Source organism: Pundamilia nyererei, unplaced genomic scaffold, assembly GCF_000239375.1.
Source record: "Pundamilia nyererei isolate P.nyererei 1_Seehausen unplaced genomic scaffold, PunNye1.0 scaffold00022, whole genome shotgun sequence".
Classification (NCBI taxonomy): Eukaryota; Metazoa; Chordata; class Actinopteri; order Cichliformes; family Cichlidae; genus Pundamilia; species Pundamilia nyererei.
In genome coordinates this window covers 5,169,430-5,196,760 of record NW_005187423.1, presented here as the reverse complement: position 1 = coordinate 5,196,760, position 27,331 = coordinate 5,169,430, and positions in this window count along the sequence as shown.

Sequence of the window (27,331 nt, the reverse complement as noted above, 5' to 3'; positions counted from 1 at the left end):
TCTTCCAGTTAATAAGAGAACATTTCACATAGCTGAGACATTTTAGAGTCAATGCTAGTAAAAGAGGCTCTAGCAAGGAAAGTAAAAGCCGACTCTGAGGCAGCTGGCTGCATCTGGATTTAGTTGTGGCAGCTGCTCAGTCGTTCTTTGACGTGGGCATTATGCCAGTGTGTTACATAGTGACCTAGATATGAAACGGAAAGCAAAGCATGGGCTACAAACAAGGAGTTTTCACACAGTTCACCAGCAGTGACCTACCTTTGGTGTGGATGATGGCCTTACAGACACAAAAAGACTACACAGTAGATGGAAGAAAAAGGTAAAAAACCCCAAATGCATGATAGAAAATTTTTAATTAAAGGAGATTAATAAGGATCTATGGAAAAAAATCCATTCGGTGTGCTGTAAAGCTTGATTAAATTTGATTCCACACATCATGTGGTGATGTGGGATTTGATTTACTTTAGTTTGATTGACAGGTTTGAGTTTCTCTTCCAGCAAAATCAAGATGCTAAATTCTAATTTGTGTTCTTTTCTGTCAGAAATTTAACCCCCCCCCCCCAAAAAAACAAACCTTAACACTTCTTTTTTGCAAAGCATCTATGTAGCACAAGGTTTTAATTTTATCCTTCTTTGTCACCAAAATGTAAACTCACAGTGAAACCCGGTTTGTGAGATGAAAGGATAGAATTAGTTTTATCAACCCTAAAAACGAACCTAAACATACTCACAGTTTCTTACAAAATGTGTCAAGCCTCATATCCATTGTTTAGACAGTGTTAGTAATACATCTTGAAAGTGATGCTGACATCATGCTTAAAAGAAACATTAAAAGATTAAGGTTAAGAGTGTGAAAACGTCAGACTTTCCACATCTAGATAATGGTGTTTGCTTTCTGAGTAAGGCTACATTCTGCTTACATGTATCAGTCTACAAGCCTGGAGGGAGTGTGAAACCGTAAGACAGCTGTTCAGTGTATGTTCCGTATTTGTGCATGTGTTTGCATGTGAGCATGTGTGTGCATGCATGCATGCATGCTTAGTCAGACTGGTTGGGACTATGACACACACGTGCTGGTTATTATTAGAAAAAATTAAGCATTGGCCATTTGGTGCATCCTGCATCCTGTACACTATTACACTATGAGAAGCGCAGTGTTACACCCCACTGCACTTGATTGCTGCTGTAATTGTGCCGGTCATGGTTACCTACATGTGTATGCGTGTACTATAATCTTACATCCCACAGATATATCAGCTGGACATTCATATCTTTTACGGGAATACACATCAGGACTTTCCTTTAGGCCATTATTTTACAACTTGACTTGATAGACCTGATCTTAAACCGCCATGCAGAGACATTAAATTAGCCTTGGTGGTTTATGACTTAAGGGACATAATATGTATTGAGTGCACGGGGTTGATGGTGGTGCCAGGGGATGATGGGAAAAATGAGAGGGGTGGGACAGTGATTCTAAATCTGAGCAGCAGTAATCATATTTGATTGTCAAGTGCACCCCACAGCCAGAATATTGATAGCAACTTAATTCTTAATCTCCCCAAGGAGTTGCTCTCTGGCTAAAGGCTATTATGGGATTGTGCAGTAGTAGTTTGTCATTGTGTTTTCAAAGAAAAACTGTATTAATTTCGATCATAATTTTGCAAGTTTCAAATAATAAGGTCAGTATATGCAAGTTTAAAAAGGCTCCGAATGCCCTAAAATAAATCAATGATCACAATATTAACTAGGTTAATGCTAAAATAAATATTCCATTGATAAGAAGAGCAATACTGAGGTGTTAAAAACGGCCAGTCAACTGTAGGTAACATATCTCTGAAATTTGTCTTGTATTAATGCATTTCATTAGTAACATTGTGTAAATGTATTTAAGTGTAACAAGCTAATGAGGCCATATTTGCTTAACTCACATTCAAGCACCCCAGTTTTGCCTATAGGATCCTTCATTCAGGTTGAAAATGTACTGGAGTTGCTGTGTTTTAGTGTTTTTTTTTTTTAAATAGGTTTTCAATCTACTTTTAGAACATCATCAAGAACAAGCAGAGCAGCTAATGCCTACAACCACCAGATCCTGTTTGCAGAAGCCAGATTAGAGACATTCAATCAGAATAAAAAGTGGACTTTTGATGGGCAGGGTGGATCTATGAGACCCCAGCAAAAAGAGCTTGCAAATGGAGATTGGAGTCAGCGGCTCCATAAGACCTGGATGGGATAAACAAAGGATTTTATGAACTGTGAATCATACACGGCTACTGTAGTAGTGTCCAAGAATGAGCATAATGGGTCCCCTTTAAGCCAATAAGACCATGAGCACAGAATGTGAAACACTGCATATCTCTGTCAAGGCTACACAATGTTCTGAATACATTACTGTGGTAAGACAGTCTTTTTAAATCCAAAAAAAGACTTGGATATGCATTTGAAATTCAGATTTGCATACAAAATATTGTTTCATGAGACACCTGTGCAATGACCAAAACTGCCATTTAAACAGGACACTCTCTTTTTAACCCAACCAGGTCAGTCAGTTTGCTTTGTGGGCACAGATGTAAGAAGCGTATTCTTTTACTTAAAAGACAAAGTTTTAAAAACAGACCAAAAAGTGTACATGTAAGTAGTTTTTTAGCAAATCAGATGAAGCTTGTTGAAGACTATTTTCATTCATAGATGCTTACTTACCAGTCAGCAGCAGTTCTTTATGGTGTTTGTAGGTTGTTTGTGGAAAACTGATCTTCAGCTTAATTTAGGAATATACCACCCAGTGAAACAGTGTGTGAGGACTCTGTTGCACAGGGGACTAAAACCTTCTGACTTAGTAAAATCAATTTATTTCTGGATTTTATTGGAATAGGATCTTGCCATTAAATAGCCAGAGTTTGTTTACTAAAGTGTTTTTCTCTTTTAAATCAAAAGGACTATTTCATCTTGGCTTTTTAAACTCAAAAGGAGGCAAGGTGAAATTTATTTTCAGTGCTTTCAACTCACAAGTTATAAATATCATATGATCAAAAACATGTTCAACTTACAAAAAAAAAATGTAATGAATTATGATTGTGGCTGAGCCGCGGGGACCACAGAATCACAGCTGAAGGGCACAACATCAAAGGACAGTCCTAATGCATGTTGACTTTGACAGTCTGTTTATATTATTCATCCGCAGAACTAGCCAGCTGCCTTGCAACATTTGGAATTATTAGCTGTTGTTATTAGTATAACAATATGTCACATATTTGTTGCTGCACATCTTGGAAACATTTAATTTATTAAAACGAAAAAAAACCCCCACAGTTATTCAGACGGACTTTTTTTTTTTTTCCATGAGTAGTAAATTTATTTCAACAACTACTTTTGCGAACAGTTTTCAAGACTATCCAATTTCCTTTTGTAAAAGAGCCAATTAGGATGAGAAGATTTATGTATTGTTGCTTTTCAGCAACACACACAGTAGACTCTTTATGCACATACACACTCATACACACTTTTAAGGCTTTTGCTGTTAAAACCAATCCCATTCTGGAAAGATTCTGCATATTACAACATCAAGCTAAGATCAAATACAGTTGTTTACCTTGAATGTAGTAGTGAACTACACACATTGCCCACACACTTATAGATATACACACACGCACACACTCTCACACAAAAGAATCCCCGAGTAGTCCTGGCAGAGAGCAGCTGGCGTGGCTTGTTGGCATGTGTATGCTGCGAAGGAGGTTGAAAAACAATCAGAGGGCATTGCTGGTGACCTCTTTGAATCTCTACTTCCACTGAACCATTAAGCTCACTGCATCTATCTTGCACTAGTAAATGTGAAGAAATAGATAACAACACTGCGGTGGATAGTTATCGGTTGTTGTTTTTTTGTTTATTGCCATTGCAAAAATTGTTTAAAAAAATAAGAAAAATGCCCAGAAGATCCAAAATACTTCAGCGGGCAGTATTATACAAAAGTGCGCCAGCATATCTGTTAAAAATAATGTGATCAGAAAAATGTGCGTGGCCGTTTTCTCCGAGCTTTTATTACGCTGTTCTATTATAACAAAACCCTCTTCCATTTGTGTCGTTCGTGTTGAAACCGCAAAAGCTTTGCTCTGTGTGTTGAGACGCACATCCTCAGAGACTCTTCTTCTTCATCCTGCCTGTAAGCTTAGTTAGCTGCATAATCACTTGTTTGCCTCTGAAGGGAGGTTTGTTAAGATACAGTGGTTCTCGAGAGGGCTAAACACACTCAGTACACACACCCGTGGCACTGCATCCCTGCTGCAAAAAGCCACAGTGATATTTGAGATTGGATTACTGCATCAATTTATTCATTCACCTGTACAGGCACCTCTCACGAATCTGTCCATCATCTGTCTGCCAGTCCATTTATATTGGTCCATCCTTCCATTCACTAACTCATTCATCAGTTCACCTTCCATCCACCCATTCATCTATTTGTACAACTGTCCCTTCATTCCTCTGTCTATTCATCCATGCCTCCATTACTTGCCCATCAATCCGTCCTTCTATTCATCTGTCTATCCAGCCAGCCAGCCACTCATATATATCCACCTGTATCTATCCTTCTGTCTGTCAACTCCAACATAACTATTTCTGGTCTCCATCTGTTTAGCTGTGTGTTCTTTGTTTGTTCATCCATCCATCAATCCGCGTTCCCTCTTATACCTTGTTAGGGTTACTGAGGGTAGGGACCATTCCTTGTGTACTGGGTAAAAAGCAGCTTCATATTTTATCACTGGGCTAGAAAGGAGGATTATTTTTAGCGTAGCTTCCACACTCTGGCAATCTAATCTTAAAAATATACCAAGGGTAAATGGATCAGACTTACTGTCAGCGCAAAAACCGCCTCACTTCAGACTTAAAGTGAGACTTTCAGGGGGAACATTTAGCTCTGAAGGTTTCCTGCTGTTTGGCTCTGATAGAAATATGTTGTGTGGAAGTTTCTACTGGCAGGTGTCTCTGGCCTTTATCACCACCACTATATTACTTTCAGGAGCCAGAGTCATACAGCCGCTATGTGGAAATGTCCCTTATGCATCTCAGTCAGTTTAACAGAGACATTGACATTCCCCTGTATGATTCACTTAAGGTGGATTTTGGTCAGTATGGTGTCATTGAGTGTAAAACCTGTGGGCTCCTCTCTGATGTATAACTACTGTCACATGCTTTTCAATGATACTTACTATACATACAGTATATTTATATTGCATTTGCAACTGCTCTACAGCAATGTCAACAACCCCATTGCCTTTTATCTCAAGTGAATTGAACAAATGAATATTCTTATATGCCTCCAGCGAAACGTCAAGCTGAAATAAGCATTTTTAGTACCAAAGGAGATGAAGAGGAGTTTTATTTACTACTCCAAGTTCATGGAAAAATAATGAAGATGCCTTCACGGAGCTTTGAATCTTAACTAAAAATAAAATCTATTTGTGCTCCTCGCTGTCTTCTTAACCCTTCGCTTTTGATAATTTGCTCCGTTTTTCTTTTTTGTTGCTCTATCCCTTTAACGCTTGGTTTCATGTTTAGTATTTTAATGCACTTTGGGTTTAAATTTGCCTGTAATTCATAAATATGCTTGTCTCTTCTTGCCATGCCACGACTGGCTGTATTTGAATGATTATGAATATGCTGAGAAAGGGATATTATTATGCATTATTCCCTCCACATTCATTCCTTTGTAGGCTCGTGGAGGCGGCTGGTGCAGATTCCGACATGCAGAGGGTGAGAACATGTAAACAATGTTGATGCGTGTGATGAATGCGAGGAGTTCTCTCCTTTTTGAGCTTAGATCTTTTTAGATCTCACCAAAGGTTTCCTTGTTCACGTCAAAGTAAATGAATGACAAACTACACTTTGAAGATTTTTTTCCCTTAATTTTGAGAATTACAGACAACACATTAATGCTTAATCACAGGTTTGATCGCACCCATGCTCATTACATTGCATGATAAAAGCTTATATTATATAGTAGTTAATTTATTCCTGACGTTGTGCTGAACGAACTGATAATTACACCAAATTTACACCTGCGCCACTGCATTTCTAAGCTGCTCCTGAATACTGAACGTCTGAATTCAGGTCTGGCTACACTGAGGCGCTGCAACAGAACCTGTATGGCTCTACTAAAATATGATCTATATGGTCACACACAGCCACCAGCGCTGTATATCCCGGTGTGCTGAATGAGGAGCAAATCTATTTCCTTGCTGTTTCTTGCTTGTAGGCACCGATTTCCAGTTAACAACATCTCAACAGAATCCCAGAGCTGCATGCTACTCCACCTGCCAAGGGACTGTCAGCTGTACATGATAGTGTAGCTGTGGATAGGCTGGGAAATACACAAACACATGCTTTTCAAGCCGTTTTGTGATTTCTTTTTAGCAAACAATACCACTGCAAGCAGAGAAAGCTATGATATGTTTCTATCACATGCAAATGTTTCATTTTCTTCCAAAATGACAAAACAAACTAACAAAAAAAACCCCGCTATAAAATAATAATTTTGCATTCTATTGATCACATCTATGTCACAAAAGGGAGCCTGCATGGCGTGCACTGACTTAATTTACTGTTGGAAATTGACTGCCAGCTCTACACTGTAGCCTGAAATTGCTGTGCTTGTGCTCGAAACAAAGCCTTGCTTCTCCTCTAGAATAATGAAGTCTCCATCTGCTAAGGAGTGTGCGCGTGCTCGGGTGTGTGTTGCGTGGCCTGCCCAGTTGCTGACTTATGTACGGGGAGGTATGGGAGGGGGAATTGGACGAGTGGGGGCTGGGGGGTAGTGTAAACACATCTCCATGGTCAGAAAGGTGTCAATCCGTCTCTTTTCTTACTTCACCTTCACAGTTCATTTAGTCTTCCACAGAAATCAAATAACAGTACAAGTCACCCGTAAGAAAGGCTTTAGAGTTTCTTCTCTTCTCTGATAAGAATCGGGCCTCACCTTTTGGGCAGGGACAATTTGAAGAGGTGAGGCTATTACTTACAGAGGCAATAGCCTTTAAAAAAAAAAAATCAGGAGTACAATGGATTTTTTTTTGTGTAGATGTTTGATGTCTTACTCAAAGAGATTCCACACTTCCCAGTATCAGTAGCTTAATTAATGCTCTGACATCACAAGTATGGATTATTCTTTTGCATGTTAACTATGCATGACTATGGTGTTACCCAGTAACATAGTAGGAAGCGCATTTATGATCAGTGACATCACACTGCTACACTATGCTTCGCTTGATTAATGACTTTGTGTGTTTTGTTTGTACAGCAGTGACCACAGCTGCTTTCACACTACGGGAAGGGTTAAAGGTTTATTCAGCACCTAAAAAAGCAAGGAAAGGCCCATTTCCACTACTGTACCACAGTACAGCACTGATAGTATAGCAGGAGCAGCAGTAGTTGGTTTTATCAACATTAGGACATTGTCGGTCTCTTTATTTGTATTACCACCAGTGTTGGCGGACAGGAATATAAATTCTTATGGTAACAAGGCTTATTAAAATTAATATATATGCACGTTTTTAAACAAGTATTTTAATTATTTTAAGTTCTGGAGTAAAGTACTAACAATGCTGGATTAGTTTCCTGGAGCACAGTTGGCAAGCACATTGATTTGTTTTTGTGGTTTGGAGTGTAATTATTAATTCAGTTTTTGGCCTGATCTATAACCACCTTATAATCCCAGGTCATAAGGATTAATTGAAAGATTATATTGCAGACAAATATTTAGGATATTAAACAATAGCAATGTTTTTCTTGTTAATCCTTCTTTTGTTCTTACAGAGTTTTCACAATATGTTCAACATTAAAACTTTTGTAAGCCGTAGGTTGAAAAGCAAGACACGCATTCATCATTCACAGGAGGTAGTTAATTAAAAATTACAAGTTAAAGGCTCTCTGTCCCATTTTCTTGTAAAGAAGTTATAGTTATTTTCAGTTTTATTCACTGTGTTAATCCTTGAGCTTAGCATTTTTTAAAATTTATGTCTATGTATGTATGTATGTATGTATGTATGTATGTATGTATGTATGTATGTATGTATGTATGTATGTATGTATGTATGTATCTATCTATCTATCTATCTATCTATCTATCTATCTATCTATCTATCTATCTATCTATCTATCGTGTATAAAACCCCACTCATCCTGCGGACAGTTTATCCTTCAAGTTCTGGTCCTCTATCAGAGGCCTGGGAACTTGAGAGTTCTGCACAAAGTCTTTGCTGTTCCTAGGACTTCGCTCTTCTGGACAGACATCTCAGATGTCGTTCCTGGGATCTGCTGGGATCACAGCGACCCCTGTTCCCTTTACCTTCCACATCTTCTGTAGATCCTCTCTCAGCCTTTGGTATTTGTTAAGCTTCTTATGTTCCTTCTGTTGTTGCTATCACTTGGTATAGCTGCATGTAATACAATGGCCTTCTTCCTCTGCTTTTCCAACCACAGTTTTTCCGTATATATTTAGAAGTCCCAAAGAATCTTAGCTTGGTCATACTGCAATATTTAGCCCTGATGTTCCTGTTTACTATGCCAGCCACTTGACTATGGTGTTCCTTGTATGCCCTACTTGCTAGCATCATGCACTCTGCTGGATTGCCTCAGGGGCATTTTTGCACAGCCTCCACCTTGGGTCTTTCCTGGTGTGGTAGACCACAGTCTCTACTGATATTGTCTATTGATGTTCATGTGCTGCCATGATTAGTGCTGTTTTTCAGTCCAGCTTTGTCCAGCCATTGGTAGGATTTTTTTCTCCTTCCATTTGCCGTGTGGAATGTGCCGTGCACATCTTCTATGTGCCGTGCACAGTTCCTCTTTTTGCTCCTTGGTTTTTCTTGGATTTTTGCTGCCTGAGAGATTCAGTAAGCACACGATCAGTTGTGGCCATCTTCCTGATGTACTCACAGATCTTTGTTGTTTCTTCCTGGACAGTGGTTCTAACAATCACAAATCCTTGGCCTCCCTTCTTCTGTATAGCATAAAGTCTCAGGCTGCTGCTTTGGGGTGAAACCCATGATAAGCTTGTCCTGAAGTGCTTCTGCCTCAGTTAGTGGCTTCTATCTCCTCCTTTGGCAAGCTTATTATCCCAGCAGGGTATTTGATGACCGGCGGGGCTTGGGTGTTGATTGCCCAGATGTTGTTTTTCCCATTCCATAGACTCACAGAGCAACTAGTTGTTTGTTTGTTAGTCTAGATGTGACCACTTTCACTGGGGTTGCATGTATAGTAGCCTTCCAACAGTTCCCTGTTCTCGTCTGGGCCACATAGGCCTTATCCTCATTCCACTATACTATCACACACATTTTCTGCTGGGCATTTCTCATGTCCAGGGACAATTATTGGCTTTATAATGCATGACTGGATGGTGATGCATTATAAGGCCAATAATTAGCACGCATATGTGAATTAGAGTGTTATCTGTAAAATCGGTCAAGCAAAAAACAAGTGTTGCAGGAGCTTTAGCCTCTTCAGACTTCATTTTCTTCTCCCGTGATATGAACCTGTGCTCTGTTTCTACATTCCTATGAACATCAAAGCTGTTTTTAAAGCGTTATTAGTATTTTAAAACCACTGAGTAGCAGTCTGCTTTGTCTTGGCTGTCTTTGTTGGTGCCTTACTGCATTTGTTAATGTGTTCGAGCATCTGTTGATCAATAGTGTGCCACTATTTGCAGACTATTGAAGCCAGGACCTACTCTTGGAAAAAACAGAGGTAAACGACAGGTACCTTTTAAGCACACTTTGTCATTGGACATGTAATCCATTTCATAAGGTCCGTATTGACAGCTCACAGCAACACACTGTTAAACATTTCCAACATGTGAAAAAAAAATTCCAACCCCCATTAGAGAGACGAAACCAAAAAGCATAAATCATTTTAAATAGTGTTTAAATGAACCATAGAAATAAAATGACCACTGCCTCAGTTACAATTGATGATTACAATTATACTCATATCTAAACTGCTCTCTTGATCACAGCTGCGATCGCAGTGTAAATTCTGGCTGTGTAATGTTCATAGGCAACATTTCCTTTAAACAAAAAGCAGCTTCATATTTATGAGGTGCATTGGAGTTTTCAGGCAGTGATTGGAATGGATGGCACACAACTTTCACACCAGGTTAATGTTAGGGAAAGATTTGTGTTTTGATTAAATTTGAATAAGCATGCTGTGTGTGAGGACTTTTAAATCAGACCATGATCTCTGACAAACACTGTGAGCTTAAACCTAATGTTGAAATGGTAGCAATGCTGCAATAATAACTGTAGGGCAGAAAAAGATATTTTGTAAAATGTAATTAATGAATATATCACTGATGCATTCAGCATGTAATGCACTTCCAGCTTGCCAAATACATAAATTAAGAACATCAAAAAGCAACCCCAAAGTAATCAGGCATACTGACAAAGAAAGCATCCTTGGAACAATAACTAGTATACTACTGTCAATGAATACTGGATTGTTTATGTGTATGTACACTCACTGGAAACCCTATTAGGCACAACTTGCTAGTACTGGGTTAGACCTTTGAGTTTTCTGAAATACCCAGACCAGCCATTGTTATGCTAACAACCACGCCTTTCTTCTCCATTCTGATGCTCAGTTTGAACTTCAAGGGATCGTCTTGACCATGTCTATATGCCTAAATGAATTGGTTTGCTGCCATGTGATTGGCTGATTAGATATTTGTGTTAACAAGCAGCTGAACAGGCATACCTAATAAAGTGGTGAGTAAGTATATAGCTGACATTGCTGTAGCTTGTGATTAATTCCCCAGCATCCCACTGCAAATTGAATGTTTCTTTTTTTAATGTGCAAACCTTTAGTGAATGGATTCAAAATAAAAGCTTAAAACGCTGGGACGTGTGAATGGAGTGTGAAGTGCACACCTTGTATCTGTTGGCCCAGTTTAATATGAAAAACATTTAGAGTCACTGTGTTAATAAAGGCTTTATCGGGAACATCAGACCTGAAGTGCTTCCATTAATCCCTAGAAGTATGATATGTTTAGTTTTATTCAGCGGCTGTAATAACATTCACTTATTGTATTACATGACTTAAAAGGCACTTCATCTCTAAAACAGGTCTGTGTTTAGTACAAGTAATCTTTGTTTTAGCACTATTTGAAATGGCTGTATTATATGTGTCTTAAAGGCCCGCTTTACTGATAAAAGAGGCACAGGCCGCCAAGGAAAGTGTTTATCACTATAATTCCCACTTACACCTATGAATTAGACTCCTGTGTGGACATTTCCGAGTCAGTGCCCTCCATCTCTATCCACTCTGAGAGCTGCACACAGCCCACTCTGTCTGTCATACTGAGCACACAGATTTATCTCTGACAAATAAATCTGGAACCGTAATGATGGACTCTGACTTAGTCATGACTTGTAGCTTGCCTTCCCCACTCGTCCGCCACCAATTGGCCTATCTGTCAATCAATTGGCCCCATGATTTTCATGTGCCTCGGATTATGTATCGTTTATCATTTCGGCTCATCCAACCCCTGCAGCTGTCTATCATTTACCATAATCATCTCTCTCCCCCCTAGGAAGTTTCACACTCTGCTTCTCCATTCCCACTCCCTCTTGGATCATTTTTTCCTGTCACAGGGAAACTATAAAGTCTGTCCCCCCTCCCTGCCCCCCCATTCCTCCTCCACTTTCTCCTGTTCTTTTCTTCTTTTTCTCTCCCTTGCTCCCTGCCCTGGGTTTAAACCTAATGAGTTCTTCACATTTCCTCTCTGCCTCCATAAACATTTAGGAATGTTTGAACTCCTCACTGGTGTATCAAATGGCCAAGTGGCTCGACAGGAAGCTGTCGAGTCCACTGTATAGCACCATGTCTGAGGACAAATTAGAACAGCAAAACATTTGTCAAAATGCCATTTTTCAATATGTGTTGTGTTCTCTATTTTTCTTTCTTTTTTTGAAAATAAATATCAACTGAGAAGTTTTTGATGTTTCAAACTTACATAGCAAATTTTCTATTGTGGTCAAATCAAACTTCACAAATTCAAAGGTTGTTTATCCTAACCTCTATCTGTACTGCTTTATCATTCAAACATCTACTCCTATACCTTTGACTCTTTTATAATTCAGCTATTCAGTGTAGATTTACAGTTCTTCTTGGGGTCATCGTCCCATCGCATGAGTCAATGTCATACAACAGACCAAACAAAACTTTGGGGAAAATAAACCTTGTCATTACACTGATTGCACTATAATCTCTGCTGCTGCGTATTTGTTCCAGACAACCTCTGACACTCTTGACATATCATTTGTGGTAATGGACACCAAATATATTGGAATTAAAAACAATGGTACTTCAACCAGTTTTTGGCTTGTATACCTGGTATACCCACAGCAAAATCCCTCTAATCACTACTATTCATGTTTATATTGTTGTAGTCCATGGATGTAATCTTCACAAGTAGATGTAATGTTTGGTTTGTTAAAATGATACGTACATTGTACCACATTTTAATATTTTAAAAACATGAAACATGCAACATATAGAGCAAATTAGAATTTATATTAGTATAAGTACTCTTAGGGAATATCCTGGACTACACATTAAAAGTTAAGTTATAGGTGGCAAACCAAATTTAGCAGCACCCTAATAGCAGTCCACAGTAGTTTTCAGTCAGATTACTATGAACCATTATATCTTATAACAAAAGTTAAAGGCTGGGCCTATTACATCAAAACAGGCCACTGCTGTGATTATGAAACCATGGATGTCATATTATTGGCAGCACAAACAGTTGCTGACACAGGCATTGGCAAAGGTCAGCTCTAATGACCAAAAGAGGAAGGGCTAATTAAAAATAATGAGTTGTGTGGGTTGAAGCCATTGTAGCCTTGTAAACTACTGATAGCACGCAGCGGGCCCAAAGTTCAACATCATCTTAAAAGAAGCTCAAATGAATCCTTTTCTGTTAACAATGGGATAGTGTTACAACTTGCGAAACCTCAAAAAATGATTACCACCTCCGAGGATCCTCTCAGCTTTAGGGAAGACTTTTTTTGCATTTTTAAAAAAAAGCATTTCTCTTGATTTTTTAAGATCAAGAACTTTACGGTTTTTAATTCACACTCGCTGCCTGCATCATTGGTATTTTGAACAGCTGGAAGCGGTTTTCAGCAGATGGGCAGAGACGCGGCTCCTTGTAAAAGCTAATGTTGCTCTGCGTGTCGCAGGATGTATAAATAAGCGAGTGTTTGCGCGCAAAATGTGCAATGTGGAACATAAATGTCATTTGATGCAGAACTTTGCCGTGACTTGTACTGATCTTACTGGGTTTGATGTCGCTGAATCACACGCAGATCATCCTGGTAAGAAAACAGAAATGTTTATCCGGGTAGAGATGCAGCACGCTTGAGGTTTTTTCCCTTTTTTACTGTGTTTGAACTTTTGAAATTTGAACTTTTAAGTATTTCATCTCTTTCTGTCTCTCTTCTCTTCATGGTCTGTCATAAGTAATAAATATGTGACCTAATGGGCTGCCTGGTATACCCACCGCAAAGATTCTCTGGCACGAGCCCAGTCTGAGAGAAAATATCCTCGCTGCCAGCCACCGACTACTCGAATCAAGTGGAGACAGAGCAAGCTGTTATTAGGGATGAGGGGGCGCAGAGAGCCTCTTATATGTGATCTTGGTATCTCATAGCTGATGGAAAAAAAGTGAGTGTGTGGGTGTGAGGACATGCAAACGGTTTGGGTAGGGGCATACAGGCAGATGAACAGACAGATTCAACTGATTTGTGAAGCATTCCTGGGCACCAAAGCAAAGACCTAGTCAGGCATGAGGGCTATGGTAATATGGGAAATATTCACTTTAATGTATATAAAAAATAAAAATCTATTTTTAGAAGCTCTTCTGTGACATGCAGTTAAAATACTGTATAAAAATCCTACAGATCTTTTGAAAATTTATAATAGATAACACTCAGATTTCAGAACAAACCAGACTTTAATTAGGGAGTAAAATTTTGTTCTTTTTTTCATTCATTCCCCCCCTCAGTTTTCCTCAATAATGTACAAGACTAGCTGGGCTGAATATTGGGCCGTAAATTCATTTAAATTCAAGGAGTACAGAAGTAGATGAAGAATGGCTCTTCAGTAAAGTGGGATCTTCATTACAGCTGATTCATTTAAGTCTCATTAAAGATGGATAGATGGTCTGTGAAGAGAACAATCAATTGTGATTCCTTCATTCATACATATGTCTCCTGGACTCACATTCATGTGAAAAAAGAGGGACTCTGTGCAGTTCTGTGAAAAGCTAAGTGCGTCCGATGATTCAGTGACTTGTAGAACCACCTTTAGGGGCAATAACTTGAAGTAATTGTTTTCTTTGTGACTTTTACAGTCTCTCACATTGTTGTGGAGGAATTTTGTTCCTCTCTTCTTTACAACATTGCTTCAGTTCATTGAGGTTTCTAGGCATTCATTTATGCACAGCTCTCTTAAAGTTCCTTCACATCATTTCAGTCAGTTAGGCTTGGACTTTGACTGGGCTGTTGCAGCACCTTGATTTTCTTCTTTTTCAATCATTCTGCTGTAGGTCTGCTGCTGTGCTTGGAGTCATTGTCCAGTTGCAAGGCCCTGTATCAGCTAAACTTTAGCTATTGGACAGATAAACTGACATTTGATTGTAAAATGCTTCTATATGCAGAAGATTTCCTATTTGACTTAATGACTACAAGGTAGCCAGGTCCTGTGGCTGTAAAACAAGCCCAAATCATCACTTCTCCACCACTGTGGTTAACAGTTGGTTTGAGGTGTTTGTGCTGATATGCTGTGTTTTGTTTTGACCGAATTTAGTGCAGTGCATTACGGCCAACATCTCCAGTTTGGTCTTGAATGTCTAAAAGAAGTCTTGTGGTTTACTTTTACGTTGCAACTTTGCAAATCTATGCTGTGTTGCTGTGTGTCTCCTGGCAACTTCTCCAAACCAGCCATACTCATTCAGCCTCAGCGATAAAACTATATCGCATACATGCTAGGCCTAGATTATACTCTATTGCAGACATAGACATAGACAGCTGGAGACCTGGCGGCTAAGTAGACATTCCTGTTAGACTAAGATAAATTCAAAATTTACATCACTCCCACCTGAGGATACCAGAATGGACTCTAGTGAACTCACGAACACGGAAAGTATTATCTGGACTGAACTGAGGCACTTAGAGTTTGTTCCTCTTGCAGTTTTATGCTTTCTTTGAGCTTTGCATGGCCTGACCTTGGGATGAATTTGCTGGGGCTTCCACTCTTGGGAAGATTGTAGAGTTGTGTTAACTAACACACACCTGAATGCTCCAGACCAGCAAACTGGGCAAACTTCTGTTTTTAGAAGAGGTGAAGGCTTTAAGAAAAGTAGAAGAGCTGGTCAGTCTTGCTGATGATCAAATAGTGCGTTTTTTAATAGCGAGGAGAATGATGAACATGCTTCTCCTATGTAATAACACATATGGATACAAGCTGAAATGTCTTCAAAGTTTCTCTGTTAGACTAACGTTGCTGCACAAGCCACATCGCATTACCAGCATCGCCTTATAAAAAGGGGAACAAGATTTTTGTTGCACAGCATATTAAACCACTGAAAGGGTAATGTCTTCAATTACTGGGGCGATCGTGGCTCAAAAGTTGGGAGTTCGGCTTGTAATTGGAAGGTCGCTGGTTTGAGCCCCGGCTTGGACAGTCTCTGTCGTTGTGTCCTTGGGGACCACTCTTCCCCCCAGAGGGCCCGGTGGAGCCAGTGTCCGGCAGCCTCGCCTCTGTCAGTGCGCCCCAGGGTGGCTGTGGCTACAATGTAGCTTGCCATCACCAGTGTGTGAATGGGTGGATGACTGGTTGTGTAAAGCACTTTGGGGTCCTTGGGGACTAGTAAAGCGCTATACAAATACAGGCCATTTACTGTAAGCCCCATGCTCATCAGTAGATCTATATTATGATCATTACCTGCAAAATGCTCTGCAGTCTGAATCAGAAACTGCAACGCAGTCCATAGTAACTCCAACAGAGTGAAACCAAGATGCATATGGACCGCAGATCGATAAAATCAATTCCAATTTCATCACAGAGCTCACAGCCAAAACTGCAAGGTCAGTTTCAAGAATGTCTATGTAAATAACATAGACTGTAAAATAAAGTTTCATGGATAAGAACTGAAACTTTAAAAGTCACCAGCTGGGATTATTTGCAGTGTATGTGTTTTCGTGGTCAAAGTACCCTTGACTGCAGTGAGATAAGGCATTATCGGGTTCTCTTCTTCGTGTGTACCTTCGTTCTTTGCTCTACTTTCTCATTTATTTCCTTCAGTCTGTCCAAGTGCTGGTGCTTTTTACCTCCCTCTTCCTACTCTATTTTTCACTCCAGCTCATAAAAAAGCTGGCTACATAGTTAGAAACTCATTGCGCTGACTGCCTCACAGATAGCTGCTTGTTTCCTGCCTGCCTTTTTTCTTTGAAGTTTTAGTGTTGGTTAAATGTAACCTTGGCAGGCAATCACTTTTGTTGTCCACAGCTGGAACACATGTAGCAGCATCAGTATGGACTTTATTTGGGTGGAATAAAATATGTCCACATATAGGATTTAAAGCCCACACCTACACAGAAGCATACACATACACATTCTGAATTTTGGGGGCTGATGTCAATAATGTAAGGCATCTTTAAAGGTTTAAGTCAATCATATGTTATGTTGGCACATCTTCTTGGTGAACAATGATCCCAAGCATACCACATTATCAGTCAAACATGGTGGAGGCAATGTTATAGCATGTATGACTATCAGAGGAATAAGGTCACCATAGTTTATTGATGATATGATGTCTGATAGAAGCAGCAGGATGAATTCTCCCTCCTCAAATTCAGTGCTGCAAAACTGATCTGATGGTGCTTCACAGTACAAATGAATACTGACCCAAAGCATACTGCAAAAGCAACCCAAGAGTTTCTCAAGGAAAAGAAATGGGATAATCTTCAATAACTAAACCAGTCACCTGATCTCAACTCAACACAGCATGATTTTTTGTTATTAAATTTAACACTGAATGCACAAAGACCGCAAACAAGCAGCAGCTAAAGGTGACTGGGTTTAATTCAACTAACTTAGCTGGCGACCACACAAACATTTTACATAATAAGTGATGTGTCTTGTTATACTGTATCATAAGCAAACAAACAAGCCAACAAAAACAATACCTAAAAAACAACAATAAGAAAACAGAACCCAAAAAACTCCCCAAAAAGTAGGAATTGTTCACCACACTCCCTCGTACCCACTCACAAATTCAGTATTGCGTTTAACATTGCTTGATATATTTGATCTTTATTAGATAGTTCATGCACGTACACACCTAAAAAAATAGAAAGCGCTACTGTATATACAAAATATACTCTTGGTAGTTTGGCTGATATTTTCTAATTCTCTTTGACTGAAGGCCAAAAGTTGTTAGAAGAGTTTTGGTGCAGAGATACAGTTATGGTCAGAAATTTTCATACAGTCATGATGGAATGAACGTAATGGTAATTTAGGGATTTTAATGAATATGTTTAAAAGCTAGGTTCATGGCAGAAAACTAGCAAATTTAAAATGAACTCTACCAGTTGTGCCAAGATAAGCATTGAAAAATGCAGCCAGAATAATGCCAGACACTTGTTGATGGCTACCAAAAGCATGAGATGCAACTTGCTAAGAGACATTTAATTCCACCCTGGAAATCATTAAAATCTCAAAAATTACCATTACATTCGTGCCCACGATGAGTGGATGAAAACCTTTGACCAGAACTGTAGATAGATAGCAATTTCTAACTAGTTTTTTTTTTCACCATCTCTCACACTTAACAGTATTTTTTATTTATAAGTGGCTATAAAGGTTTGACGGTATTTGCTGAAAGCTGATTAAGTGATGTAAGTGTTAAGAAATTACATATTGCGTCTTGTGTTCTTTTGAACAATGGTTTGCAGATACAGTCTGTGTGGTTTAGACTTTTATTACAGCAGATTTGGCTGACATCCCCTTACAGACAGCTTCTTTTTCTCTCGTCCACGTTCACTTTTTTTTAGACAGGCTTAGAACATTTACAGCAGAAAACAAATAAAAAACGAGTGAAGTTATTTAATGCATTTACTGAAGACTGTGTTAGATGCAGTCACATAAATGGTGCTAGGTGAAACAGTCCCAGATTTTTTCTTTTTTAAAGACAAGACTTCAGGTCTTGTTTTTTTGCAATGCTACCTCAGTCTGAATGGTCAAGTCAATGTCACTCACGTGCCTTAGTTGATGTTGGCAGCTGCGACTAAAAATAGCCCTTGACATCCTGAAATTTTGGATTCAATCTATGTCACAGCTCCTGTTCTGCATCCATACACACGTCCATTCCTTCCCAAAAGACCATAAATGAATAGGCTGGCTCTCTTATACCTTATCCTTATACTCATTATTATCTCTGCACATAAGCAATGACTACCTGTTTGTTTACTTCTGTACACCATTTTGCATGTAACATTTCCCCTTTGTTCTCGTACTCATGCAGCTCAGTTCAGGACAGCAACCAGTCAACACTGATAATGGATGGATCTGAACGACAGAACTGGATTGAACTCGATTCTGAGTTGAGACCAGGAACTTCCAAGTACTGCAATGCAAACAGTTCAACAGAAAGTGCACTAAACCTTTCCTTTAAATATACAATGTATTTATTTTGTTGTCCTATAGATGCAATATCCCTCCATACACTTAACACTAACGCTTGATTCTCTTAGAAAATTGTTGTTATGCTTTAAAAGTGACCCCAGAGCCCATTTTTTTACACTGAGTAGGCTTTGATGGGTAAGTTTAACGCTATGCAAGCTTAGCCTAGTGATCATCAGCTTTCGCAGCAGGCTATTCCTCCAATACAAATAGTGCAAAACCTCAAAGACAACATTAAAAGCAGTATGATAACAAGAACTTAATTAAATTCACAATTGTTTGGCCTGAAAGAATTTGAGGCACTGTAAAAGGAAAAAAAAAAAGACATGACTGATAAAAAAATGTGTTATTGAAAATATAAAAAGTGAGTGACAGACGAATTGAAGCCAACCATTTAAAAAAGTTCAATCATTCACTGAAATACGTGCATAAATTAGATGAAGCTAACAAACATAAATCTGAATGTTCTGAAATGCACTTTATATCTTTTGGAAACAGGATTTCATACTTTCCATTGTGATTCAAATACATTTAAATTCAAATACAAAGGGGGGAGATAATATTATTCCACCAATATCTGTTATCACTGGAGAACAGCCCACATCTTTGAATATGGATACAATAACTAGAGAATAAGTGGCTTATTTTCTTTCAAACGACCCATTGGTTCCGGTGGATTTGTCATTATGTGTAGGCTGTACGTGTTTTAAAGAAGAGAGGAATTTAATTACTTATTCGACAATACACTGCACCTGTAACGGTATCGTCCATCCTAACTATCGACAGTGACAAAGGCGTAGGATGATACAAAAATGTTTTCTGTGGGTATTAACAGAAAAAATCGATTCGTGACTAACTTAAAACTAAACCTAACGATAAACCTTTTTGGCGTTTTATCTCTGTGCAGCACCACAGTGGAGTAAATTAAGCAATCAAGAGGTGATTGAAGTGCAGACTTTTGGTTCTAAATCAAGGGCTTAAATATATTGCATTACCTGTTTAGGAATTACGCATATTTTGAAATATATTCCCCCATTTTCAGAGGGCTAAAAGTAATTAGAAAAAGGGGCATAACTGGAAATGTAAGTTGAAACATGAGTTGCTTCTAACACTTGGATGAAAGTCCTGTGTATTCAATGGCTGTCCGAAGTCTAGAACTCATGGGATTCAGAATAAATTTCTTGAGATGCTCTGCTCGGTTTTTACTGCAGCCACTTTCAGTTTCTTCTTGTTTGTATGTCTTTGTACACTCAATGTTTTCTTCAGTAATTAAAAAGCTGCTCTATCGAGTTGAGGTCAGGCGATTGGCTTGGTTATTGAACAATATTACATTTCTTTTCCTTAAGAAACTCTTGGGCTGTTTTTGCAGTATATTGTGGAATTTTGGAATATTAGGAACTATGTTTTATCTTGTTTATTTTTACTGTAAAACACTTTGGTTTTAAATGTGCTGTATAAATAACATTTATATGCATACTTTTGTGTCATTATCCATTTGCACTGTCCAATCGTTATGCAGCATTTACCCAGTATACTTCAGAATTCTTCCTGCTACTTCTATCAGCAGACACATCATCAATAAGCACTAGTGACCTGGTTCCACTGGCAGCTGTACATGCCTGCATCATAACGTTGCCTCCACCATGTTTGAAATATAATGTGGTATGCTTTGGATCACGAGTTGTTTCTCTGCTTCTGCATGCTTTTCTCCTCTCATCGTTCTGGTACAAGTTAATACAAGTTAATCTTGGTTTCATCTGTTTCCAGAACTGCGCAGGCTGTTTCAGATATCTCCTGGCAAATTTTAATGTGGTCTTCTTGTTCTTGCTTGTAACCAGTGGTATGCACCTTGTTCTATTCATAAACATGCGTGTTAGTCATAGACTTTGACAGTAATATGGCTAGCTTATCAAAATTGTTGCCTTTTGGGATTTTTGGGGTTCCTGAGCTGCCAGTGCATGTACCAGATTGTTGATTCGGGCACTCCTAAAGTCTTTACTTTGGTTTTCCTTCACTTACATCAAGATCTCTTTGAACCTCATATTAAGAGTTTTAGTGAAAAGCTACCAAATGCAAGTTCAGCACTTGAAGTCTAAGGCTTTTATCTGTTTAATCTCTCATGAAATAATGAAGGAACACCTGGTTATGAAACTGCTTGTCAGTCAATTGTCCAATTACTTGTGAACCTCTGAAAATGGGGGAATATGTATAAAACAGTGGGGGTTGCTCCTCAAGTTTTCTCATATCCCTTGAATTAACTCCGAACGCCTGCATTTCAATCACATCTTGATAATTTGATTTAAAATCCACTGTGATGCTGTACAGAAGCAAAATGACAAAATCTGAATCACAGCAGCATGTGACATGAATGTGAGAGTTAACGTTTGGCTTTTTGGCAGCCCTGTGATGGACTGGAAACCCTTCCAAGCTGTATCTCACTTTTCATCCATCATCACCTTGAACAGGCACCATTCAGGTTTTAGGGGCTACTTGTGGGCTGAAATATACATTTGGAAGGAAGGAATGAAAAGCTATCAAAAGCAAATCTGTTTTATTTATATAGTTCCAAATCACAACAACAGTCACCTCAAAGTGCTTTTATTGTAAGGTAGACCCTACAATAATACATGCACAGAAAACCCAACTATTATATGACAAGCACTTTGGCGACAGTGGCAAGGAAAAACTCCCATTTAACAGGAAGAAACCTCCAGCAGAACCAGGCTAAGGGAGGGGCGGCCATCTGTCATGATCAGTTGGGGTGAGGGGAGGAAGACAGGACAAAAGACATAATGTGGAAGAGAGCTAGAGATTAATAATAAGTAATAAAGAAGCTTGTTTTATTGCAAGAGACATAAGTAAAAACCTCTGCATGGATTGATTTGTCATTTGGCCAAATTTACCTTATAAAACAGAGAAACTAAGAGAGGTGGAAAAGTTGGACTGTTTGTAGACTGCTGGGCTATAACAAGCTGAGCTTGGTACTGTACCACGATAGATCATGTGCTGTGGAGGAATGTTGCAGGGTTGGAGGATTTTCAAGTATGAATCACCTTTTTAAGGTAATGCCACAGCATCTCTATCAGATTCAGGTCAGGACTTAGACGAGGCCACTCTGACAAAATGTAAAGGTGGACTTGTTGGTGTGTTTTGGATCATTGACCTGCTGCAGAACCCAAGTGCGCTTCAGCCTGAGGTCACAAACAGATGGCTGGACATCCATCATATGCACTGTTGGTATGTTGTTCCTTGGTATGAAATGCTGTGTTACTTTTATGCGAGATGTGATGGGACACACACCTTGCAAAAAGTTTAACTTTTGTCTTGTCGGTCCACAGGGTATTTTCCCAAAAGTCTTGGGGATCATCAAGATATTTTCTGGTGAAATATGGTAGAGTCATGAACACTGACCCGCTCGATGTCTTATTAAGAAATATATCATAACATCAGGTTTCTTTAGTGGCGTTTTCAAAAAGCCGTTCTGTTTCTCTTTGAGTGACACGGGTAGACTATTGGTTTTCAGTCAGTACTGGAGGGTTCCTATTACCTCGTATACTCTCAGTCCTTATCAGGCTCCCGCTCTGTGCTGAAAGCTGACCTTCAGACATTATCTCCCCCCACTCTCCTCTCATCAAAGGGAGAAACGATAAGAGCTGACAGTGTAGTGATAGAAACCTTCCACGGTGAGTTCTTTTCATGCACGCCTCTCTTACTGCCCGCAGACCTGCCTGTTCTGGTATGGTGACCCCTCCCCCCCCCAAGCACAAGATTTACAGCAGAGGTGCTCATGGGAGTGTGGGGGGCATCACATCAAAAATGAGACATGACCCGGAGGTCGAACACACAGGAGGCAGACAAGGTTCAGTAGATTTCCAGATAAAGAAAAAAAAGAACAAAACATTTCGCAGTACAACTTCACAAAACTTTTTTATAAAAGCATAATTAGCGAAAATCAAATTAGTGCAAATGCATGCCACAGCACCGAATAGGGCTGTAATTGCCTTTGTTTCTGCAGTAGCCACACCATAGCATAATCGCTTGGTGTCCGGCCAACCGAAAATTCATCATGATAAAAAGAGAGTGGCAAATGATTATGACTGAGGGCACTTTTGAATTTTAGTGTGAAGTCAGGGTTGTGAGACGGCATTCACAAATCCATCTGGTTGCAGCACCTGGTGTTTGTATGTTGTGTTCGAGTGGGATGCAATTAATGTAACCTACAAAGGCCGGATTTGTTTCTGTTCATTGGTTGGCCCACCTGCAGCTGCTTTTGGCAGGAGAATGTACAGAGAGTGGCAGTCAGGGGAGATGGCTTCTTCTCAATGTGTAATTAACCTGGAGGTGACTGCAAAAAGAATGCATTTTTGGCTGCGTTCTGCAGTGGAGGGGTTATCAAAATTCACCCAAGAATTCCCTATAAATAAAATCTAAATACATGAAAGGTATTATATTTGCAAGAAGGCTGTTTAATAGTAAGAAAACCTCCCACTATGAATAAGAGACATAATTAAATAAGCACCATTTTTATTGCCCGGGACACAAAAGTAGTGATTACTAACACCGATGATTCTCTTATGTATTTGAAAATACAGTCGCCAAAGGCTACTGAGATGTGTTTATTCATATTTTATTTCTCAGGAGCCAAAAATGTTGTCATTTCAGTGCTGTGTCTACACATAACAAACAACTTCAGAAAACCTATGCAACTTGGCAAATCTAATTTTAAACTGTATCTTTAGGCAATTTGTTACTAGCAGGCTGATGCAAAAGCATTTGTTCTAATTTCTTAAGTTGAAATCATGAAAAATGCAGAAGTAATGAAAGCTTTAGAGTAGTGTCAGATCTGTGCATTTAAAGCTGTCCTTACTATCCATGTTCACAGAATGAGAATAATTTAAAACAAACTGGTGATTGCAAGCTGTACATCATCTCCATGTAAGCACCATTGTGGTAGGTACCCTGAAATCTAGTGCATCTGTTAATCTCACACCAAGACCTGTGTGTTATGACCCCCAAAGTGTAGTGCTGGTGAGTGGGAGCTCTGTAGGGGAGGTAAGAGTAGGCCAACATGGTGCAGCAGTCCCACTCTTTTATACCCATGTGGGTCATTTTCTGAGAAATTTGTATTGCACTTAACACAGATGACTCACATCAACTCCAGTTTGTTTTTATGCTTGATACCCAGAGAACCCTTCATAGAGAAATAGTACATCTCTGTAACAATACTGCAGAGGTGTCAGGTTTAATAAAATATCAACAAATCTAATGTTCCTTCTGGGGAGGAAATATTGCAGTTAAAGTGGGCCATCTTCTGAACTGTTAAAAATGTGTTCTATTTTCTGTGTCAGTTGCTTTCTGTTGTTGGCTTGTTTTATGTAAGTTTGTTGGACTCTCTTGGATCCACATTAACTGTCACTTCATAAAATCATGAACACCAGCCCTCGTTAGTTACATATTTTCATTTAAAGTAGTTACCCCGGCTCGTACGCTTCAACAGTTACTTAAAAAAAACAAAAAAAATTGTTTATCAATGCTTACTTATCAGCCGCAGCATACATGTCCCCAGCTTTACAGAGTAAAATTAATGTTTGCTTTGTTTAAGAGATAGTAAGTCAACATTGTTGCACAGCAAATTGAGACAGCAAGAACTCTGTAAAGTAAGATAATTATTAATACAATAGCAAAGGGCTTGTGCGTGCTCTGAATATCCTAAAAGACATTGGAAGCCTCAGATTTAAGCAGACATATTCGTTTTTCCTGGAACAATTAACTCCTAAAAGGCTTCTCCAAACAAGCCATGTAATATTCATCATGTTATCCTGGCTGGCAGACCTTTGGAGTGCTGTTTTTGTGTCCATGTACAAGGACAGGAGACATTGTGAAACATAAGTAATGCACGTCATCACTGGAATATGGCCTGGGCATGTCCCGGCTTTTTTTTGGCCTAAAGCTAATTAGCTTACTTAGGATACACAGCAATACAAGGCCATAATTATAATATATAGCTTTTAAGTACATCTCAAAATCGCTGTACGTCAACAGACAGCCACACAGCAACATCCAGACCGGAATAACTATAATCACCATTATTACATGGATGGATAGATGACAGCGATTCATCAGTCAGTGAAGAGTAGCAGTTATGTTTGCTTTTTGAGCAGCCTCAATCCCTGCACTTACGTCTAGGTATGGCCCCCCTCAGTATTGGCTCTGTTGCTCTGACCTTGCAAAAATAGCCAAAGTGACTTAGCTTGATGTCTCATTAGTTTTACACTAGAGTTATGTAGTTACTCGGTGCATGAGATAAGCAGTTCTGCTCTGGGGAACAACACAGAACACAGATTTCACCCTTTGTGCCTGATTTTCATCTGCACCTTTTTCTGTTTGTATGCCATAAAACACCACCACTAACATTTCTTAAATTGAAAGCAAAGTGGGAGATACATGAGGAAAAAATGCACAAAATGACTTAAATGCAAATCAGTTAGACCAGTGTATGTTATTGTCAGGGGCCATTTTGACATGTTAAGGCCAGTTTCCATTACCAGTACCTGCTTGGATCGATTCACGAGGGTCCTACACTGTTTTCAGGGTTTTCCATTAGGTCAATAGTACCTGGTACTGGGTGCTAAAATAGTACCTGCTCGGGCGTGGTTCCAAAGCGATCTGAGCGAGCACTAAAACTTGACGTTGCCAGACTGCATGCTGTCGATTGGCTGGGGCTGTCAGTTGTGTCACTCGCTGAGTCATGAGAGCGTCCGATTCATGGAAATCAAAACCGCTATGTTTGAAATGTGTTTTTGAAATTTTGTACAGTTTCTGAAATATCCCACTTGTTCTGTTGATAGCGTGACACTGACTTTGAATGGAGAGACAGTTGTCCCTCACCTCTGCTTCATCGGTGTAGTTTAAAGTCTCTGCTCATTTCTTCCTGCATGGGATGCTTCTCACGATCAAGCAGCATAGAGCTGTATTCTGTATGGAATGACTACAGTAATGTTGCTGACAGCAAAAGGACACTGTGCCACTTTTTTAGGTACATGTTCGTTCACTCTACAGTAACAAACTATTTCATGGTGCAGTGCTTCTCTCACAGACATGACAGAGGGCTGTTTTCTCACGTCACAACTCCCAACCACAGGCCAACTAATGCACAAATGATATTTAAATGAAACTATCATTTGTGGATTGGTTGGCCTGTGTCTCACTATCGTGTAGCTGCCGCCCTCTGTGGCACAGTGACCACTGGCTCATGTGGGACATGGAAGCTTGGGTTTTTAATATGTTGCTGTTTGGCTTTGGTTCATTCATGCTCCTTAAATCTTTCAGAAGCTGAAGGTTGTGAGTTCAACCACAGTCTCTGTTTCTTATCATCTAATCCAGCTTGGCACACTTTTTTCACCATGCTCTCTTTCTCTTTCTCATTATGAACTTACAGTCTGATTAACAGAAACACACATGTATTAGACAATGTCTGACGCTTTATTAGGCACACGTGTTTTCGCTCTACACAAACGAGCAATTTATCTACAACTTGTTTCTCCCATCGACAGTGAGTAACTGCAAATCCGCACGTGGCAACAATCCCACTGTAATTTCTCCCAGAATTCCAAATTCTAATGTTTGCATTAGTGGAGGACGTATTAAAGTATTTTATGTATGTGCCACATTTCATCGTGATTTTTCAGGGTAGCGCTCTACAAACGTATCTTGCTGGATGAGGAGATAATAGCAATATTTTTCATTTTAGTCTTAATAGTTTGAGGAACCAGAACTGTTTAGTTCGATTTAGGAAAACATTATGGGATGAGTAAAATACATCATCTGCTTCAAGGCAAATATTGAATCAAAAAAGCTAAAGAAAGGTGTGTCTTTAATGGTTAATCAACAATTTAAGCAAAACATCCTCAAAGACAGAGACTGTTGTTTGATGCGACATTGTGACATTTGATGATATTTTTGCTTCAGGTGTGCAAATTTTCAGGTTTAATCAGTTTTTCTTCTCTTGAGTTATTTACAACATAATATCTCCTAAGATTTTCTGCAAAGTAACTGCTCACGGTGGCTGTCTGGTATCAGAGGGACTTTCAGTTTAAAGTGCTTTTGGAAATACACCATCATAGTTTGGTGATCTTGTTATGTTTTATTATGTAATCACAAATTGTGTTTAAATGTCACACGAGTACATTTAGTTTGGTTGTTTTTCCTCTTCTTTCCTTCTGCTCATTACTTTCTGATCTTACTCGATCTCAACACATTTCCAAGTGTTATTGCTGGTTTTTATAAGAACACAGTATATGGCTACAAGCTTACTATATTTTCTGAAATGGCTCATTTATGATTGTTATTACAGCGAGTGAGATTGTAACACAATATCTGTGGAACAGACTAGTGTATGTTTTCATCCACAGAGAATAAATTCATGGGTGTCAAACAAATACATACTGCAAAACAGCTTGTTGGTGATGGATGATAATAGCGAGACCATCTCACCAGCATCCCTCACCTGTGTCGAATTTTTCAGCAGTGCCCCATGACGGTTTATCAGAAAGACGTGTTCAGGTCACAGAGCGCCCAGAAGGTCCCCCTTTCTCTCTCA